The 23,589-nt window shown below is 39.0% G+C and overlaps 1 protein-coding gene across 1 annotated transcript in view; it reads right to left on the reverse strand.

Annotated features, from left to right (window-relative positions):
• Positions 1-23,589, reverse strand: part of LOC124022294 (ankyrin-2-like) — a gene marked incomplete at its 5' end in the record, with an annotated part of 88,681 nt that overhangs the window by 56,594 nt on the left and 8,498 nt on the right. The window lies entirely within an intron of this gene.

Below are 23,589 nucleotides of genomic sequence, written 5' to 3' on the forward strand. Positions count from 1 at the left end.
TATGGGTCAACAGTAGTGTTATATAGGGGACAGTATTATGGGTCAACAGTAGTGTTATATAGGGGACAGTATTATGGGTCAACAGTAGTGTTATATAGGGGACAGTATTATGGGTCAACAGTAGTGTTATATAGGGGACAGTATTATGGGTCAACAGTAGTGTTATATAGGGGACAGTATTATGGGTCAACAGTAGTGTTATATAGGGGACAGTATTATGGGTCAACAGTAGTGTTATATAGGGGACAGTATTATGGGTCAACAGTAGTGTTATATAGGGGACAGTATTATGGGTCAACAGTAGTGTTATATAGGGGACAGTATTATGGGTCAACAGTAGTGTTATATAGGGGACAGTATTATGGGTCAACAGTAGTGTTATATAGGGGACAGTATTATGGGTCAACAGTAAGTAGTGTTATATAGGGGACAGTATTATGGGTCAACAGTAGTGTTATATAGGGGACAGTATTATGGGTCAACAGTAGTGTTATATAGGGGACAGTATTATGGGTCAACAGTAGTGTCAACAGTAGTGTATATAGGGGACAGTATTATGGGTCAACAGTAGTGTTATATAGGGGACAGTATTATGGGTCAACAGTAGTGTTATATAGGGGACAGTATTATGGGTCAACAGTAGTGTTATATAGGGGACAGTATTATGGGTCAACAGTAGTGTTATATAGGGGACAGTATTATGGGTCAACAGTAGTGTTATATAGGGGACAGTATTATGGGTCAACAGTAGTGTTATATAGGGGACAGTATTATGGGTCAACAGTAGTGTTATATAGGGGACAGTATTATGGGTCAACAGTAACAGTAGTCAACAGTAGTGTTATATAGGGGACAGTATTATGGGTCAACAGTAGTGTTATATAGGGGACAGTATTATGGGTCAACAGTAGTGTTATATAGGGGACAGTATTATGGGTCAACAGTAGTGTTATATAGGGGACAGTATTATGGGTCAACAGTAGTGTTATATAGGGGACAGTATTATGGGTCAACAGTAGTGTTATATAGGGGACAGTATTATGGGTCAACAGTAGTGTTATATAGGGGACAGTATTATGGGTCAACAGTAGTGTTATATAGGGGACAGTATTATGGGTCAACAGTAGTGTTATATAGGGGACAGTATTATGGGTCAACAGTAGTGTTATATAGGGGACAGTATTATGGGTCAACAGTAGTGTTATATAGGGGACAGTATTATGGGTCAACAGTAGTGTTATATAGGGGACAGTATTATGGGTCAACAGTAGTGTTATATAGGGGACAGTATTATGGGTCAACAGTAGTGTTATATAGGGGACAGTATTATGGGTCAACAGTAGTGTTATATAGGGGACAGTATTATGGGTCAACAGTAGTGTTATATAGGGGACAGTATTATGGGTCAACAGTAGTGTTATATAGGGGACAGTATTATGGGTCAACAGTAGTGTTATATAGGGGACAGTATTATGGGTCAACAGTAGTGTTATATAGGGGACAGTATTATGGGTCAACAGTAGTGTTATATAGGGGACAGTATTATGGGTCAACAGTAGTGTTATATAGGGGACAGTATTATGGGTCAACAGTAGTGTTATATAGGGGACAGTATTATGGGTCAACAGTAGTGTTATATAGGGGACAGTATTATGGGTCAACAGTAGTGTTATATAGGGGACAGTATTATGGGTCAACAGTAGTGTTATATAGGGGACAGTATTATGGGTCAACAGTAGTGTTATATAGGGGACAGTATTATGGGTCAACAGTAGTGTTATATAGGGGACAGTATTATGGGTCAACAGTAGTGTTATATAGGGGACAGTATTATGGGTCAACAGTAGTGTTATATAGGGGACAGTATTATGGGTCAACAGTAGTGTTATATAGGGGACAGTATTATGGGTCAACAGTAGTGTTATATAGGGGACAGTATTATGGGTCAACAGTAGTGTTATATAGGGGACAGTATTATGGGTCAACAGTAGTGTTATATAGGGGACAGTATTATGGGTCAACAGTAGTGTTATATAGGGGACAGTATTATGGGTCAACAGTAGTGTTATATAGGGGACAGTATTATGGGTCAACAGTAGTGTTATATAGGGGACAGTATTATGGGTCAACAGTAGTGTTATATAGGGGACAGTATTATGGGTCAACAGTAGTGTTATATAGGGGACAGTATTATGGGTCAACAGTATTATGTCAACAGTGTTATATAGGGGACAGTATTATGGGTCAACAGTAGTGTTATATAGGGGACAGTATTATGGGTCAACAGTAGTGTTATATAGGGGACAGTATTATGGGTCAACAGTAGTGTTATATAGGGGACAGTATTATGGGTCAACAGTAGTGTTATATAGGGGACAGTATTATGGGTCAACAGTAGTGTTATATAGGGGACAGTATTATGGGTCAACAGTAGTGTTATATAGGGGACAGTATTATGGGTCAACAGTAGTGTTATATAGGGGACAGTATTATGGGTCAACAGTATATAGGGGACAGTATTATGTCAACAGTAGTGTTATATAGGGGACAGTATTATGGGTCAACAGTAGTGTTATATAGGGGACAGTATTATGAGTCAACAGTCAACAGTAGTGTTATATAGGGGACAGTATTATGGGTCAACAGTAGTGTTATATAGGGGACAGTATTATGGGTCAACAGTAGTGTTATATAGGGGACAGTATTATGGGTCAACAGTATTATGTGTTGTTATATAGGGGACAGTATTATGGGTCAACAGTAGTGTTATATAGGGGACAGTATTATGGGTCAACAGTAGTGTTATATAGGGGACAGTATTATGGGTCAACAGTAGTGTTATATAGGGGACAGTATTATGGGTCAACAGTAGTGTTATATAGGGGACAGTATTATGGGTCAACAGTAGTGTTATATAGGGGACAGTATTATGGGTCAACAGTAGTGTTATATAGGGGACAGTATTATGGGTCAACAGTAGTGTTATATAGGGGACAGTATTATGGGTCAACAGTAGTGTTATATAGGGGACAGTATTATGGGTCAACAGTAGTGTTATATAGGGGACAGTATTATGGGTCAACAGTAGTGTTATATAGGGGACAGTATTATGGGTCAACAGTAGTGTTATATAGGGGACAGTATTATGGGTCAACAGTAGTGTTATATAGGGGACAGTATTATGGGTCAACAGTAGTGTTATATAGGGGACAGTATTATGGGTCAACAGTAGTGTTATATAGGGGACAGTATTATGGGTCAACAGTAGTGTTATATAGGGGACAGTATTATGGGTCAACAGTAGTGTTATATAGGGGACAGTATTATGGGTCAACAGTAGTGTTATATAGGGGACAGTATTATGGGTCAACAGTAGTGTTATATAGGGGACAGTATTATGGGTCAACAGTAGTGTTATATAGGGGACAGTATTATGGGTCAACAGTAGTGTTATATAGGGGACAGTATTATGGGTCAACAGTAGTGTTATATAGGGGACAGTATTATAGGGTCAACAGTAGTGTTATATAGGGGACAGTATTATGGGTCAACAGTAGTGTTATATAGGGGACAGTATTATGGGTCAACAGTAGTGTTATATAGGGGACAGTATTATGGGTCAACAGTAGTGTTATATAGGGGACAGTATTATGGGTCAACAGTAGTGTTATATAGGGGACAGTATTATATAGGGGACAATTATGGGTCAACAGTGTTATATAGGGGACAGTATTATGGGTCAACAGTAGTGTTATATAGGGGACAGTATTATGGGTCAACAGTAGTGTTATATAGGGTATTATGGGTCACAGTATTATGGGGACAATTATGGGTCAGTAGTGTTATATAGGGGACAGTATTATGGGTCAACAGTAGTGTTATATAGGGGACAGTATTATGGGTCAACAGTAGTGTTATATAGGGGACAGTATTATGGGTCAACAGTAGTGTTATATAGGGGACAGTATTATGGGTCAACAGTAGTGTTATATAGGGGACAGTATTATGGGTCAACAGTAGTGTTATATAGGGGACAGTATTATGGGTCAACAGTAGTGTTATATAGGGGACAGTATTATGGGTCAACAGTAGTGTTATATAGGGGACAGTATTATGGGTCAACAGTAGTGTTATATAGGGGACAGTATTATGGGTCAACAGTAGTGTTATATAGGGACAGTATTATGGGTCAACAGTAGTGTTATATAGGGGACAGTATTATGGGTCAACAGTAGTGTTATATAGGGGACAGTATTATGGGTCAACAGTAGTGTTATATAGGGGACAGTATTATGGGTCAACAGTAGTGTTATATAGGGGACAGTATTATGGGTCAACAGTAGTGTTATATAGGGGACAGTATTATGGGTCAACAGTAGTGTTATATAGGGACAGTATTATGGGTCAACAGTAGTGTTATATAGGGGACAACAACAGTAGTGTTATATAGGGGACAGTATTATGGGTCAACAGTAGTGTTATATAGGGGACAGTATTATGGGTCAACAGTAGTGTTATATAGGGGACAGTATTATGGGTCAACAGTAGTGTTATATAGGGGACAGTATTATGGGTCAACAGTAGTGTTATATATTATGGGTCAACAGTAGTGTTATATAGGGGACAGTATTATGGGTCAACAGTAGTGTTATATAGGGGACAGTATTATGGGTCAACAGTAGTGTTATATAGGGGACAGTATTATGGGTCAACAGTAGTGTTATATAGGGGACAGTATTATGGGTCAACAGTAGTGTTATATAGGGGACAGTATTATGGGTCAACAGTAGTGTTATATAGGGGACAGTATTATGGGTCAACAGTAGTGTTATATAGGGGACAGTATTATGGGTCAACAGTAGTGTTATATACAGGGGACAGTAGTGTTATGGGTCAACAGTAGTGTTATATAGGGGACAGTATTATGGGTCAACAGTAGTGGGGACAGTTATATAGGGGACAGTATTATGGGTCAACAGTAGTGTTATATAGGGGACAGTATTATGGGTCAACAGTAGTGTTATATAGGGGACAGTATTATGGGTCAACAGTAGTGTTATATAGGGGACAGTATTATGGGTCAACAGTAGTGTTATATAGGGGACAGTATTATGGGTCAACAGTAGTGTTATATACAGGGGTCACAGTATTATGGGTATTATGGGTCAACAGTAGTGTTATATAGGGGACAGTATTATGGGTCAACAGTAGTGTTATATAGGGGACAGTATTATGGGTCAACAGTAGTGTTATATAGGGGACAGTATTATGGGTCAACAGTAGTGTTATATAGGGGACAGTATTATGGGTCAACAGTAGTGTTATATAGGGGACAGTATTATGGGTCAACAGTAGTGTTATATAGGGGACAGTATTATGGGTCAACAGTAGTGTTATATAGGGGACAGTATTATGGGTCAACAGTAGTGTTATATAGGGGACAGTAGTGTTATATAGGGGACAGTATTATGGGTCAACAGTAGTGTTATATATGGGGACAGTATTATGGGTCAACAGTAGTGTTATATAGGGGATTATGGGTCAGTATTATGGGTCAACAGTAGTGTTATATAGGGGACAGTATTATGGGTCAACAGTAGTGTTATATAGGGGACAGTATTATGGGTCAACAGTAGTGTTATATAGGGGACAGTATTATGGGTCAACAGTAGTGTTATATAGGGGACAGTATTATGGGTCAACAGTAGTGTTATATAGGGGACAGTATTATGGGTCAACAGTAGTGTTATATAGGGGACAGTATTATGGGTCAACAGTAGTGTTATATAGGGGACAGTATTATGGGTCAACAGTAGTGTTATATAGGGGACAGTATTATGGGTCAACAGTAGTGTTATATAGGGGACAGTATTATGGGTCAACAGTAGTGTTATATAGGGGACAGTATTATGGGTCAACAGTAGTGTTATATAGGGGACAGTATTATGGGTCAACAGTAGTGTTATATAGGGGACAGTATTATGGGTCAACAGTAGTGTTATATAGGGGACAGTATTATGGGTCAACAGTAGTGTTATATAGGGGACAGTATTATGGGTCAACAGTAGTGTTATATAGGGGACAGTATTATGGGTCAACAGTAGTGTTATATAGGGGACAGTATTATGGGTCAACAGTAGTGTTATATAGGGGACAGTATTATGGGTCAACAGTAGTGTTATTAGTATTATGGGTCAACAGTCAATATAGTAGTGTCAACAGTATGTTATATAGGGGACAGTATTATGGGTCAACAGTAGTGTTATATAGGGGACAGTATTATGGGTCAACAGTAGTGTTATATAGGGGACAGTATTATGGGTCAACAGTAGTGTTATATAGGGGACAGTATTATGGGTCAACAGTAGTGTTATATAGGGGACAGTATTATGGGTCAACAGTAGTGTTATATAGGGGACAGTATTATGGGTCAACAGTAGTGTTATATAGGGGACAGTATTATGGGTCAACAGTAGTGTTATATAGGGGACAGTATTATGGGTCAACAGTAGTGTTATATAGGGGACAGTATTATGGGTCAACAGTAGTGTTATATAGGGGACAGTATTATGGGTCAACAGTAGTGTTATATAGGGGACAGTATTATGGGTCAACAGTAGTGTTATATAGGGGACAGTATTATGGGTCAACAGTAGTGTTATATAGGGGACAGTATTATGGGTCAACAGTAGTGTTATATAGGGGACAGTATTATGGGTCAACAGTAGTGTTATATAGGGGACAGTATTATGGGTCAACAGTAGTGTTATATAGGGGACAGTATTATGGGTCAACAGTAGTGTTATATAGGGGACAGTATTATGGGTCAACAGTAGTGTTATATAGGGGACAGTATTATGGGTCAACAGTAGTGTTATATAGGGGACAGTATTATGGGTCAACAGTAGTGTTATATAGGGGACAGTATTATGGGTCAACAGTAGTGTTATATAGGGACAGTATTATGGGTCAACAGTAGTGTTATATAGGGGACAGTATTATGGGTCAACAGTAGTGTTATATAGGGGACAGTATTATGGGTCAACAGTAGTGTTATATAGGGGACAGTATTATGGGTCAACAGTAGTGTTATATAGGGGACAGTATTATGGGTCAACAGTAGTGTTATATAGGGGACAGTATTATGGGTCAACAGTAGTGTTATATAGGGGACAGTATTATGGGTCAACAGTAGTGTTATATAGGGGACAGTATTATGGGTCAACAGTAGTGTTATATAGGGGACAGTATTATGGGTCAACAGTAGTGTTATATAGGGGACAGTAGTGTTATATAGGGGACAGGGTCAACAGTATTTATGGGGACAGTATTATGGGTCAACAGTAGTGTTATATAGGGGACAGTATTATGGGTCAACAGTAGTGTTATATAGGGGACAACAGTAGTGTTATATAGGGGACAGTATTATGGGTCAACAGTAGTGTTATATAGGGGACAGTATTATGGGTCAACAGGGTAGTGTTATATAGGGGACAGTATTATGGGTCAACAGTAGTGTTATATAGGGGACAGTATTATATCAACAGTAGGGGGGACAGTATTATGGGTCAACAGTAGTGTTATATAGGGGACAGTATTATGGGTCAACAGTAGTGTTATATAGGGGACAGTATTATGGGTCAACAGTAGTGTTATATAGGGGACAGTATTATGGGTCAACAGTGTGTTATATAGGGGACAGTATTATGGGTCAACAGTAGTGTTATATAGGGGACAACAGTAGTGTATATAGGGGACAGTATTATGGGTCAACAGTAGTGTTATATAGGGGACAGTATTATGGGTCAACAGTAGTGTTATATAGGGGACAGTATTATGGGTCAACAGTAGTGTTATATAGGGGACAGTATTATGGGTCAACAGTAGTGTTATATAGGGGACAGTATTATGGGTCAACAGTAGTGTTATATAGGGGACAGTATTATGGGTCAACAGTAGTGTTATATAGGGGACAGTATTATGGGTCAACAGTAGTGTTATATAGGGGACAGTATTATGGGTCAACAGTAGTGTTATATAGGGGACAGTATTATGGGTCAACAGTAGTGTTATATAGGGGACAGTATTATGGGTCAACAGTAGTGTTATATAGGGGACAGTATTATGGGTCAACAGTAGTGTTATATAGGGGACAGTATTATGGGTCAACAGTAGTGTTATATAGGGGACAGTATTATGGGTCAACAGTAGTGTTATATAGGGGACAGTATTATGGGTCAACAGTAGTGTTATATAGGGGACAGTATTATGGGTCAACAGTAGTGTTATATAGGGGACAGTATTATGGGTCAACAGTAGTGTTATATAGGGGACAGTATTATGGGTCAACAGTAGTGTTATATAGGGGTATTATGGGTCAACAGTAGTGTTATATAGGGGACAGTATTATGGGTCAACAGTAGTGTTATATAGGGGACAGTATTATGGGTCAACAGTAGTGTTATATAGGGTTATGGGTCAACAGTAGTGTTATATAGGGGACAGTATTATGGGTCAACAGTAGTGTTATATAGGGGACAGTATTATGGGTCAACAGTAGTGTTATATAGGGGACAGTATTATGGGTAGTGTTATATAGGGGACAGTATTATGGGTCAACAGTAGTGTTATATAGGGGACAGTATTATGGGTCAACAGTAGTGTTATATAGGGGACAGTATTATGGGTCAACAGTAGTGTTATATAGGGGACAGTATTATGGGTCAACAGTAGTGTTATATAGGGGACAGGGGAACAGTAGTGTTATATAGGGGACAGTATGGTCAACAGTAGTGTTATATAGGGACAGTATTATGGGTCAACAGTATGGGGACAGTATTATGGGTCAACAGTAGTGTTATATAGGGGACAGTATTATGGGTCAACAGTAGTGTTATATAGGGGACAGTATTATGGGTCAACAGTAGTGTTATATAGGGGACAGTATTATGGGTCAACAGTAGTGTTATATAGGGGACAGTATTATGGGTCAACAGTAGTGTTATATAGGGGACAGTATTATGGGTCAACAGTAGTGTTATATAGGGGACAGTATTATGGGTCAACAGTAGTGTTATATAGGGGACAGTATTATGGGTCAACAGTAGTGTTATATAGGGGACAGTATTATGGGTCAACAGTAGTGTTATATAGGGGACAGTATTATGGGTCAACAGTAGTGTTATATAGGGGACAGTATTATGGGTCAACAGTAGTGTTATATAGGGGACAGTACAGTATTATATAGGGACAGTCAACAGTAGTGTTATATAGGGGACAGTATTATGGGTCAACAGTAGTGTTATATAGGGGACAGTATTATGGGTCAACAGTAGTGTTATATAGGGGACAGTATTATGGGTCAACAGTAGTGTTATATAGGGGGGTCAACAGTAGTGTTATATAGGGGACAGTATTATGGGTCAACAGTAGTGTTATATAGGGGACAGTATTATGGGTCAACAGTAGTGTTATATAGGGGACAGTCAACAGTAGTGTTATATAGGGGACAGTATTATGGGTCAACAGTAGTGTTATATAGGGACAGTATTATGGGTCAACAGTGGGTAGTGTTATATAGGGACAGTATTATGGGTCAACAGTAGGGGACAGTTATATATATAGGGACAGTATTATGGGTCAACAGTAGTGTTATATAGGGGACAGTATTATGGGTCAACAGTAGTGTTATATAGGGGACAGTATTATGGGTCAACAGTAGTGTTATATAGGGGACAGTATTATGGGTCAACAGTAGTGTTATATAGGGGACAGTATTATGGGTCAACAGTAGTGTTATATAGGGGACAGTATTATGGGTCAACAGTAGTGTTATATAGGGGACAGTATTATGGGTCAACAGTATGTTATATAGGGGACAGTATTATGGGTCAACAGTAGTGTTATATAGGGGACAGTATTATGGGTCAACAGTAGTGTTATATAGGGGACAGTATTATGGGTCAACAGTAGTGTTATATAGGGGACAGTATTATGGGTCAACAGTAGTGTTATATAGGGGACAGTATTATGGGTCAACAGTAGTGTTATATAGGGGACAGTATTATGGGTCAACAGTAGTGTTATATAGGGGACAGTATTATGGGTCAACAGTAGTGTTATATAGGGGACAGTATTATGGGTCAACAGTAGTGTTATATAGGGGACAGTATTATGGGTCAACAGTAGTGTTATATAGGGGACAGTATTATGGGTCAACAGTAGTGTTATATAGGGGACAGTATTATGGGTCAACAGTAGTGTTATATAGGGACAGTATTATGGGTCAACAGTAGTGTTATATAGGGGACAGTATTATGGGTCAACAGTAGTGTTATATAGGGGACAGTATTATGGGTCAACAGTAGTGTTATATAGGACAGTATTATGGGTCAACAGTAGTGTTATATAGGGGACAGTATTATGGGTCAACAGTAGTGTTATATAGGGGACAGTATTATGGGTCAACAGTAGTGTTATATAGGGGACAGTATTATGGGTCAACAGTAGTGTTATATAGGGGACAGTATTATGGGTCAACAGTAGTGTTATATAGGGGACAGTATTATGGGTCAACAGTAGTGTTATATAGGGGACAGTATTATGGGTCAACAGTAGTGTTATATAGGGGACAGTATTATGGGTCAACAGTAGTGTTATATAGGGGACAGTATTATGGGTCAACAGTAGTGTTATATAGGGGACAGTATTATGGGTCAACAGTAGTGTTATATAGGGGACAGTATTATGGGTCAACAGTAGTGTTATATAGGGGACAGTATTATGGGTCAACAGTAGTGTTATATAGGGGACAGTATTATGGGTCAACAGTAGTGTTATATAGGGGACAGTATTATGGGTCAACAGTAGTGTTATATAGGGGACAGTATTATGGGTCAACAGTAGTGTTATATAGGGGACAGTATTATGGGTCAACAGTAGTGTTATATAGGGGACAGTATTATGGGTCAACAGTAGTGTTATATAGGGGACAGTATTATGGGTCAACAGTAGTGTTATATAGGGGACAGTATTATGGGTCAACAGTAGTGTTATATAGGGGACAGTATTATGGGTCAACAGTAGTGTTATATAGGGGACAGTATTATGGGTAACAGTAGTGTTATATAGGGGACAGTATTATGGGTCAACAGTAGTGTTATATAGGGGACAGTATTATGGGTCAACAGTAGTGTTATATAGGGGACAGTATTATGGGTCAACAGTAGTGTTATATAGGGGACAGTATTATGGGTCAACAGTAGTGTTATATAGGGGACAGTATTATGGGTCAACAGTAGTGTTATATAGGGGACAGTATTATGGGTCAACAGTAGTGTTATATAGGGGACAGTATTATGGGTCAACAGTAGTGTTATATAGGGGACAGTATTATGGGTCAACAGTAGTGTTATATAGGGGACAGTATTATGGGTCAACAGTAGTGTTATATAGGGGACAGTATTATGGGTCAACAGTAGTGTTATATAGGGGACAGTATTATGGGTCAACAGTAGTGTTATATAGGGGACAGTATTATGGGTCAACAGTAGTGTTATATAGGGGACAGTATTATGGGTCAACAGTAGTGTTATATAGGGGACAGTATTATGGGTCAACAGTAGTGTTATATAGGGGACAGTATTATGGGTCAACAGTAGTGTTATATAGGGGACAGTATGGGTCAACAGTAGTGTTATATAGGGGACATATTATGGGTCAACAGTAGTGTTATATAGGGGACAGTATTATGGGTCAACAGTAGTGTTATATAGGGGACAGTATTATGGGTCAACAGTAGTGTTATATAGGGGACAGTATTATGGGTCAACAGTAGTGTTATAGGGGACAGTATTATGGGTCAACAGTAGTGTTATATAGGGGACAGTATTATGGGTCAACAGTAGTGTTATATAGGGGACAGTATTATGGGTCAACAGTAGTGTTATATAGGGGACAGTATTATGGGTCAACAGTAGTGTTATATAGGGGACAGTATTATGGGTCAACAGTAGTGTTATATAGGGGACAGTATTATGGGTCAACAGTAGTGTTATATAGGGGACAGTATTATGGGTCAACAGTAGTGTTATATAGGGGACAGTATTATGGGTCAACAGTAGTGTTATATAGGGGACAGTATTATGGGTCAACAGTAGTGTTATATAGGGGACAGTATTATGGGTCAACAGTAGTGTTATATAGGGGACAGTATTATGGGTCAACAGTAGTGTTATATAGGGGACAGTATTATGGGTCAACAGTAGTGTTATATAGGGGACAGTATTATGGGTCAACAGTAGTGTTATATAGGGGACAGTATTATGGGTCCTGGTCAACAGTAGTGTTATATAGGGGACAGTATTATGGGTCAACAGTAGTGTTATATAGGGGACAGTATTATGGGTCAACAGTAGTGTTATATAGGGGACAGTATTATGGGTCAACAGTAGTGTTATATAGGGGACAGTATTATGGGTCAACAGTAGTGTTATATAGGGGACAGTATTATGGGTCAACAGTAGTGTTATATAGGGGACAGGGGACAGTATTATGGGGACAGTCAACAGTAGTGTTATATAGGGGACAGTATTATGGGTCAACAGTAGTGTTATATAGGGGACAGTATTATGGGTCAACAGTAGTGTTATATAGGGGACAGTATTATGGGTCAACAGTAGTGTTATATAGGGGACAGTATTATGGGTCAACAGTAGTGTTATATAGGGGACAGTATTATGGGTCAACAGTAGTGTTATATAGGGGTCAACAGTATTATATAGGGTCAACAGTAGTGTTATATAGGGGACAGTATTATGGGTCAACAGTAGTAGGGGACAGTATTATGGGTCAACAGTATGTTATATAGGGGACAGTATTATGGGTCAACAGTAGTGTTATATAGGGGACAGTATTATGGGTCAACAGTAGTGTTATATAGGGGACAGTATTATGGGTCAACAGTAGTGTTATATAGGGGACAGTATTATGGGTCAACAGTAGTGTTATATAGGGGACAGTATTATGGGTCAACAGTAGTGTTATATAGGGGACAGTATTATGGGTCAACAGTAGTGTTATATAGGGGACAGTATTATGGGTCAACAGTAGTGTTATATAGGGGACAGTATTATGGGTCAACAGTAGTGTTATATAGGGGACAGTATTATGGGTCAACAGTAGTGTTATATAGGGGACAGTATTATGGGTCAACAGTAGTGTTATATAGGGGACAGTATTATGGGTCAACAGTAGTGTTATATAGGGGACAGTATTATGGGTCAACAGTAGTGTTATATAGGGGGACAGTATTATGGGTCAACAGTAGTGTTATATAGGGGACAGTATTATGGGTCAACAGTAGTGTTATATAGGGGACAGTATTATGGGTCAACAGTAGTGTTATATAGGGGACAGTATTATGGGTCAACAGTAGTGTTATATAGGGGACAGTATTATGGGTCAACAGTAGTGTTATATAGGGGACAGTATTATGGGTCAACAGTAGTGTTATATAGGGGACAACAGTAGTGTTATATAGGGGACAGTATTATGGGTCAACAGTAGTGTTATATAGGGGACAGTATTATGGGTCAACAGTAGTGTTATATAGGGGACAGTATTATGGGTCAACAGTAGTGTTATATAGGGGACAGTATTATGGGTCAACAGTAGTGTTATATAGGGGACAGTATTATGGGTCAACAGTAGTGTTATATAGGGGACAGTATTATGGGTCAACAGTAGTGTTATATAGGGGACAGTATTATGGGTCAACAGTAGTGTTATATAGGGGACAGTATTATGGGTCAACAGTAGTGTTATATAGGGGACAGTATTATGGGTCAACAGTAGTGTTATATAGGGACAGTATTATGGGTCAACAGTAGTGTTATATAGGGGACAGTATTATGGGTCAACAGTAGTGTTATATAGGGGACAGTATTATGGGTCAACAGTAGTGTTATATAGGGGACAGTATTATGGGTCAACAGTAGTGTTATATAGGGGACAGTATTATGGGTCAACAGTAGTGTTATATAGGGGACAGTATTATGGGTCAACAGTAGTGTTATATAGGGGACAGTATTATGGGTCAACAGTAGTGTTATATAGGGGACAGTATTATGGGTCAACAGTAGTGTTATATATAGGGGACAGTATTATGGGTCAACAGTAGTGTTATATAGGGACAGTATTATGGGTCAACAGTAGTGTTATATAGGGTCAGTATTATGGGTCAACAGTAGTGTTATATAGGGGACAGTATTATGGGTCAACAGTAGTGTTATATAGGGGACAGTATTATGGGTCAACAGTAGTGTTATATAGGGGACAGTATTATGGGTCAACAGTAGTGTTATATAGGGGACAGTATTATGGGTCAACAGTAGTGTTATATAGGGGACAGTATTATGGGTCAACAGTAGTGTTATATAGGGGACAGTATTATGGGTCAACAGTAGTGTTATATAGGGGACAGTATTATGGGTCATATAGGGGACAGTAGTAGTGTATATAGGGGACAGTATTATGGGTCAACAGTAGTGTTATATAGGGGACAGTATTATGGGTCAACAGTAGTGTTATATAGGGGACAGTATTATGGGTCAACAGTAGTGTTATATAGGGGACAGTATTATGGGTCAACAGTAGTGTTATATAGGGGACAGTATTATGGGTCAATGTTATATAGGGGACAGTCAACAGTAGTGTTATATAGGGGACAGTATTATGGGTCAACAGTAGTGTTATATAGGGGACAGTATTATGGGTCAACAGTAGTGTTATATAGGGGACAGTATTATGGGTCAACAGTAGTGTTATATAGGGGACAGTATTATGGGTCAACAGTAGTGTTATATAGGGGACAGTATTATGGGTCAACAGTAGTGTTATATAGGGGACAGTATTATGGGTCAACAGTAGTGTTATATAGGGGACAGTATTATGGGTCAACAGTAGTGTTATATAGGGGACAGTATTATGGGTCAACAGTAGTGTTATATAGGGGACAGTATTATGGGTCAACAGTAGTGTTATATAGGGGACAGTATTATGGGTCAACAGTAGTGTTATATAGGGGACAGTATTATGGGTCAACAGTAGTGTTATATAGGGGACAGTATTATGGGTCAACAGTAGTGTTATATAGGGGACAGTATTATGGGTCAACAGTAGTGTTATATAGGGGTCACAGTATTATGGGTCAATGGGTCAACAGTAGTGTTATATAGGGGACAGTATTATGGGTCAACAGTAGTGTTATATAGGGGACAGTATTATGGGTCAACAGTAGTGTTATATAGGGGACAGTATTATGGGTCAACAGTAGTGTTATATAGGGGACAGTATTATGGGTCAACAGTAGTGTTATATAGGGGACAGTATTATGGGTCAACAGTAGTGTTATATAGGGGACAGTATTATGGGTCAACAGTAGTGTTATATAGGGGACAGTATTATGGGTCAACAGTAGTGTTATATAGGGGACAGTATTATGGGTCAACAGTAGTGTTATATAGGGGACAGTATTATGGGTCAACAGTAGTGTTATATAGGGGACAGTATTATGGGTCAACAGTAGTGTTATATAGGGGACAGTATTATGGGTCAACAGTAGTGTTATATAGGGGACAGTATTATGGGTCAACAGTAGTGTTATATAGGGGACAGTATTATGGGTCAACAGTAGTGTTATATAGGGGACAGTATTATGGGTCAACAGTAGTGTTATATAGGGGACAGTATTATGGGTCAACAGTAGTGTTATATAGGGGACAGTATTATGGGTCAACAGTAGTGTTATATAGGGGACAGTATTATGGGTCAACAGTAGTGTTATATAGGGGACAGTATTATGGGTCAACAGTAGTGTTATATAGGGGACAGTATTATGGGTCAACAGTAGTGTTATATAGGGGACAGTATTATGGGTCAACAGTAGTGTTATATAGGGGACAGTATTATGGGTCAACAGTAGTGTTATATAGGGGACAGTATTATGGGGGACAGTATTATGGGTCAACAGTAGTGTTATATAGGGGACAGTATTATGGGTCAACAGTAGTGTTATATAGGGTCAACAGTAGTGTTATATAGGGGACAGTATTATGGGTCAACAGTAGTGTTATATAGGGGTATTATGGGTCAACAGTAGTGTTATATAGGGGACAGTATTATGGGTCAACAGTAGTGTTATATAGGGGACAGTATTATGGGTCAACAGTAGTGTTATATAGGGGACAGTATTATGGGTCAACAGTAGTGTTATATAGGGGACAGTATTATGGGTCAACAGTAGTGTTATATAGGGGACAGTATTATGGGTCAACAGTAGTGTTATATAGGGGACAGTATTATGGGTCAACAGTAGTGTTATATAGGGGACAGTATTATGGGTCAACAGTAGTGTTATATAGGGGACAGTATTATGGGTCAACAGTAGTGTTATATAGGGGACAGTATTATGGGTCAACAGTAGTGTTATATAGGGGACAGTATTATGGGTCAACAGTAGTGTTATATAGGGGACAGTATTATGGGTCAACAGTAGTGTTATATAGGGGACAGTATTATGGGTCAACAGTAGTGTTATATAGGGGACAGTATTATGGGTCAACAGTAGTGTTATATAGGGGACAGTATTATGGGTCAACAGTAGTGTTATATAGGGGACAGTATTATGGGTCAACAGTAGTGTTATATAGGGGACAGTATTATGGGTCAACAGTAGTGTTATATAGGGGACAGTATTATGGGTCAACAGTAGTGTTATATAGGGGACAGTATTATGGGTCAACAGTAGTGTTATATAGGGGACAGTATTATGTCAACAGTAGTGTTATATAGGGGACAGTATTATGGGTCAACAGTAGTGTTATATAGGGGACAGTATTATGGGTCAACAGTAGTGTTATATAGGGGACAGTATTATGGGTCAACAGTAGTGTTATATAGGGGACAGTATTATGGGTCAACAGTAGTGTTATATAGGGGACAGTATTATGGGTCAACAGTAGTGTTATATAGGGGACAGTATTATGGGTCAACAGTAGTGTTATATAGGGGACAGTATTATGGGTCAACAGTAGTGTTATATAGGGGACAGTATTATGGGTCAACAGTAGTGTTATATAGGGGACAGTATTATGGGTCAACAGTAGTGTTATATAGTCAACAGTAGTGTTATATAGGGGACAGTATTATGGGTCAACAGTAGTGTTATATAGGGGACAGTATTATGGGTCAACAGTAGTGTTATATAGGGGACAGTATTATGGGTCGTAGTGTTATATAGGGGACAGTATTATGGGTCAACAGTAGTGTTATATAGGGGACAGTATTATGGGTCAACAGTAGTGTTATATAGGGGACAGTATTATGGGTCAACAGTAGTGTTATATAGGGGACAGTATTATGGGTCAACAGTTATAGGGTTTATGGGTCAACAGTAGTGTTATATAGGGGACAGTATTATGGGTCAACAGTAGTGTTATATAGGGGACAGTATTATGGGTCAACAGTAGTGTTATATAGGGGACAGTATTATGGGTCAACAGTAGTGTTATATAGGGGACAGTATTATGGGTCAACAGTAGTGTTATATAGGGGACAGTATTATGGGTCAACAGTAGTGTTATATAGGGGACAGTATTATGGGTCAACAGTAGTGTTATATAGGGGACAGTATTATGGGTCAACAGTAGTGTTATATAGGGGACAGTATTATGGGTCAACAGTAGTGTTATATAGGGGACAGTATTATGGGTCAACAGTAGTGTTATATAGGGGACAGTATTATGGGTCCTGGTCATAGGTTATCAGGGGACAGTATTATGGGTCAACAGTAGTGTTATATAGGGGACAGTATTATGGGTCAACAGTAGTGTTATATAGGGGACAGTATTATGGGTCAACAGTAGTGTTATATAGGGGACAGTATTATGGGTCGTAGTGTTATATAGGGGACAGTATTATGGGTCAAGTGTTATATAGGGGACAGTATTATGGGTCAACAGTAGTGTTATATAGGGGACAGTATTATGGGTCAACAGTAGTGTTATATAGGGGACAGTATTATGGGTCAACAGTAGTGTTATATAGGGGACAGTATTATGGGTCAACAGTAGTGTTATATAGGGGACAGTATTATGGGTCAACAGTAGTGTTATATAGGGGACAGTATTATGGGTCAACAGTAGTGTTGTTATATAGGGGACAGTATTATGGGTCAACAGTAGTGTTATATAGGGGACAGTATTATGGGTCAACAGTAGTGTTATATAGGGGACAGTATTATGGGTCAACAGTAGTGTTATATAGGGGACAGTATTATGGGTCAACAGTAGTGTTATATAGGGGACAGTATTATGGGTCAACAGTAGTGTTATATAGGGGACAGTATTATGGGTCAACAGTAGTGTTATATAGGGGACAGTATTATGGGTCAACAGTAGTGTTATATAGGGGACAGTATTATGGGTCAACAGTAGTGTTATATAGGGGACAGTATTATGGGTCAACAGTAGTGTTATATAGGGGACAGTATTATGGGTCAACAGTAGTGTTATATAGGGGACAGTATTATGGGTCAACAGTAGTGTTATATAGGGGACAGTATTATGGGTCAACAGTAGTGTTATATAGGGGACAGTATTATGGGTCAACAGTAGTGTTATATAGGGGACAGTATTATGGGTCAACAGTAGTGTTATATAGGGGACAGTGTTATATTATGGGTCAACAGTAGTGTTATATAGGGGACAGTATTATGGGTCAACAGTAGTGTTATATAGGGGACAGTATTATGGGTCAACAGTAGTGTTATATAGGGGACAGTATTATGGGTCAACAGTAGTGTTATATAGGGGACAGTATTATGGGTCAACAGTAGTGTTATATAGGGGACAGTATTATGGGTCAACAGTAGTGTTATATAGGGGACAGTATTATGGGTCAACAGTAGTGTTATATAGGGGACAGTATTATGGGTCAACAGTAGTGTTATATAGGGGACAGTATTATGGGTCAACAGTAGTGTTATATAGGGTTATTAGGGGACAGTATGTTATATAGGGTCAGTATTATGGGTCAACAGTAGTGTTATATAGGGGACAGTATTATGGGTCAACAGTAGTGTTATATAGGGGACAGTATTATGGGTCAACAGTAGTGTTATATAGGGGACAGTATTATGGGTCAACAGTAGTGTTATATAGGGGACAGTATTATGGGTCAACAGTAGTGTTATATAGGGGACAGTATTATGGGTCAACAGTAGTGTTATATAGGGGACAGTATTATGGGTCAACAGTAGTGTTATATAGGGGACAGTATGGGTCAACAGTATATAGGGGACAGTATTATGGGTCAACAGTAGTGTTATATAGGGGACAGTATTATGGGTCAACAGTAGTGTTATATAGGGGACAGTATTATGGGTCAACAGTAGTGTTATATAGGGGACAGTATTATGGGTCAACAGTAGTGTTATATAGGGGACAGTATTATGGGTCAACAGTAGTGTTATAGGGGACAGTATTATGGGTCAACAGTAGTGTTATATAGGGGACAGTATTATGGGTCAACAGTAGTGTTATATAGGGGACAGTATTATGGGTCAACAGTAGTGTTATATAGGGGACAGTATTATGGGTCAACAGTAGTGTTATATAGGGGACAGTATTATGGGTCAACAGTAGTGTTATATAGGGGACAGTATTATGGGTCAACAGTAGTGTTATATAGGGGACAGTATTATGGGTCAACAGTAGTGTTATATAGGGGACAGTATTATGGGTCAACAGTAGTGTTATATAGGGGACAGTATTATGGGTCAACAGTAGTGTTATATAGGGGACAGTATTATGGGTCAACAGTAGTGTTATATATGGGACAGTATTATGGGTCAACAGTAGTGTTATATAGGGGACAGTATTATGGGTCAACAGTAGTGTTATATAGGGGTCAGTATTATGGGTCAACAGTAGTGTTATATAGGGGACAGTATTATGGGTCAACAGTAGTGTTATATAGGGGACAGTATTATGGGTCAACAGTAGTGTTATATAGGGGACAGTATTATGGGTCAACAGTAGTGTTATATAGGGGACAGTATTATGGGTCAACAGTAGTGTTATATAGGGGACAGTATTATGGGTCAACAGTAGTGTTATATAGGGGACAGTATTATGGGGACAACAGTAGTGTTATATAGGGGACAGTATTATGGGTCAACAGGGTCATTATGGGTCACAGTAGTGTTATATAGGGGACAGTATTATGGGTCAACAGTAGTGTTATATAGGGGACAGTATTATGGGTCAACAGTAGTGTTATATAGGGGACAGTATTATGGGTCAACAGTAGTGTTATATAGGGGACAGTATTATGGGTCAACAGTAGTGTTATATAGGGGACAGTATTATGGGTCAACAGTAGTGTTATATAGGGGACAGTATTATGGGTCAACAGTAGTGTTATATAGGGGACAGTATTATGGGTCAACAGTAGTGTTATATAGGGGACAGTATTATGGGTCAACAGTAGTGTTATATAGGGGACAGTATTATGGGTCAACAGTAGTGTTATATAGGGGACAGTATTATGGGTCAACAGTAGTGTTATATAGGGGACAGTATTATGGGTCAACAGTAGTGTTATATAGGGGACAGTATTATGGGTCAACAGTATATATAGGGACAGTATTATGGGTCAACAGTAGTGTTATATAGGGGACAGTATTATGGGTCAACAGTAGTGTTATATAGGGGACAGTATTATGGGTCAACAGTAGTGTTATATAGGGGACAGTATTATGGGTCAACAGTAGTGTTATATAGGGGACAGTATTATGGGTCAACAGTAGTGTTATATAGGGGACAGTATTATGGGTCAACAGTAGTGTTATATAGGGGACAGTATTATGGGTCAACAGTAGTGTTATATAGGGGACAGTATTATGGGTCAACAGTAGTGTTATATAGGGGACAGTATTATGGGTCAACAGTAGTGTTATATAGGGGACAGTATTATATAGGGGACAGTATTATGGGTCAACAGTAGTGTTATATAGGGGACAGTATTATGGGTCAACAGTAGTGTTATATAGGGGACAGTATGGGTCATAGTGTTATATAGGGGACAGTATTATGGGTCAACAGTAGTGTTATATAGGGGACAGTATTATGGGTCAACAGTAGTGTTATATAGGGGACAGTATTATGGGTCAACAGTAGTGTTATATAGGGGACAGTATTATGGGTCATTATGGGTCAACAGTAGTGTTATATAGGGGACAGTATTATGGGTCAACAGTAGTGTTATATAGGGGACAGTATTATGGGTCAACAGTAGTGTTATATAGGGGACAGTATTATGGGTCAACAGTAGTGTTATATAGGGGACAGTATTATGGGTCAACAGTAGTGTTATATAGGGGACAGTATTATGGGTCAACAGTAGGGACAGTAGTGTTATATAGGGGACAGTATTATGGGTCCAGTGGTCAACAGTAGTGTTATATAGGGGACAGTATTATGGGTCAACAGTAGTGTTATATAGGGGACAGTATTATGGGTCAACAGTAGTGTTATATAGGGGACAGTATTATGGGTCAACAGTAGTGTTATATAGGGGACAGTATTATGGGTCAACAGTAGTGTTATATAGGGGACAGTATTATGGGTCAACAGTAGTGTTATATAGGGGACAGTATTATGGGTCAACAGTAGTGTTATATAGGGGACAGTATTATGGGTCAACAGTAGTGTTATATAGGGGACAGTATTATGGGTCAACAGTAGTGTTATATAGGGGACAGTATTATGGGTCAACAGTAGTGTTATATAGGGGACAGTATTATGGGTCAACAGTAGTGTTATATAGGGGACAGTATTATGGGTCAACAGTAGTGTTATATAGGGGACAGTATTATGGGTCAACAGTAGTGTTATATAGGGGACAGTATTATGGGTCCTGGTCAACAGTAGTGTTATATAGGGGACAGTATTATGGGTCAACAGTAGTGTTATATAGGGGACAGTATTATGGGTCAACAGTAGTGTTATATAGGGGACAGTATTATGGGTCAACAGTAGTGTTATATAGGGGACAGTATTATGGGTCCTGGTCAACAGTAGTGTTATATAGGGGACAGTGTTATGGGTCGTAGTGTTATATAGGGGACAGTATTATGGGTCAACAGTAGTGTTATATAGGGGACAGTATTATGGGTCAACAGTAGTGTTATATAGGGGACAGTATTATGGGTCAACAGTAGTGTTATATAGGGGACAGTATTATGGGTCAACAGTAGTGTTATATAGGGGACAGTATTATGGGTCAACAGTAGTGTTATATAGGGGACAGTATTATGGGTCAACAGTAGTGTTATATAGGGGACAGTATTATGGGTCAACAGTAGTGTTATATAGGGGACAGTATTATGGGTCAACAGTAGTGTTATATAGGGGACAGTATTATGGGTCCTGGTCAACAGTAGTGTTATATAGGGGACAGTATTATGGGTCAACAGTAGTGTTATATAGGGGACAGTATTATGGGTCAACAGTAGTGTTATATAGGGGACAGTATTATGGGTCAACAGTAGTGTTATATAGGGGACAGTATTATGGGTCAACAGTAGTGTTATAGGGGACAGTATTATGGGTCAACAGTAGTGTTATATAGGGGACAGTATTATGGGTCAACAGTAGTGTTATATAGGGGACAGTATTATGGGTCCTGGTCAACAGTAGTGTTATATAGGGGACAGTGTTATGGGTCAACAGTAGTGTTATATAGGGGACAGTATTATGGGTCCTGGTCAACAGTAGTGTTATATAGGGGACAGTATTATGGGTCAACAGTAGTGTTATATAGGGGACAGTATTATGGGTCGTAGTGTTATATAGGGGACAGTATTATGGGTCAACAGTAGTGTTATATAGGGGACAGTATTATGGGTCAACAGTAGTGTTATATTGGGGACAGTATTATGGGTCAGCATCCATGGACGTAGAGCATCTGTAATTATATGAAAATAGAGTGAAAAAGGGAGGGACTATCTGAACTCCGCCAGCAAGAAACATTTGTTTTTATTTTCTTCCACGGAAGGTTTTTAAATGTTTTCCGTAAAAAATGTCCCGACCTAACAGGACCCAGAAGCGGCTTTAAACTTCTTCACAACAGTATCTCGGACCTGCCTGGTGTGTTCCTTGTTCTTCATGATGCTCTCTGCGCTTTTAACGGACCTCTGAGACTATCACAGTGCAGGTGCATTTATACGGAGACTTGATTACACACAGGTGGATTGTATTTATCATCATTAGTCATTTAGGTCAACATTGGATCATTCAGAGATCCTCACTGAACTTCTGGAGAGAGTTTGCTGCACTGAAAGTAGAGGGGCTGAAAAATTTTGCACACCCAATTTTTCAGGTTTTGATTTGTTAAAAAAGTTTGAAATATCCAATAAATGTCGTTCCACTTCATGATTGTGTCCCACTTGTTGTTGATTCTTCACAAAAAAATACAGTTTTATATCTTTATGTTTGAAGCCTGAAATGTGGCAAAAGGTCGCAAAGT

The sequence above is a fragment of the Oncorhynchus gorbuscha genome, unplaced genomic scaffold, assembly GCF_021184085.1.
Source record: "Oncorhynchus gorbuscha isolate QuinsamMale2020 ecotype Even-year unplaced genomic scaffold, OgorEven_v1.0 Un_scaffold_1326, whole genome shotgun sequence".
In the NCBI taxonomy this organism is placed as follows: Eukaryota; Metazoa; Chordata; class Actinopteri; order Salmoniformes; family Salmonidae; genus Oncorhynchus; species Oncorhynchus gorbuscha.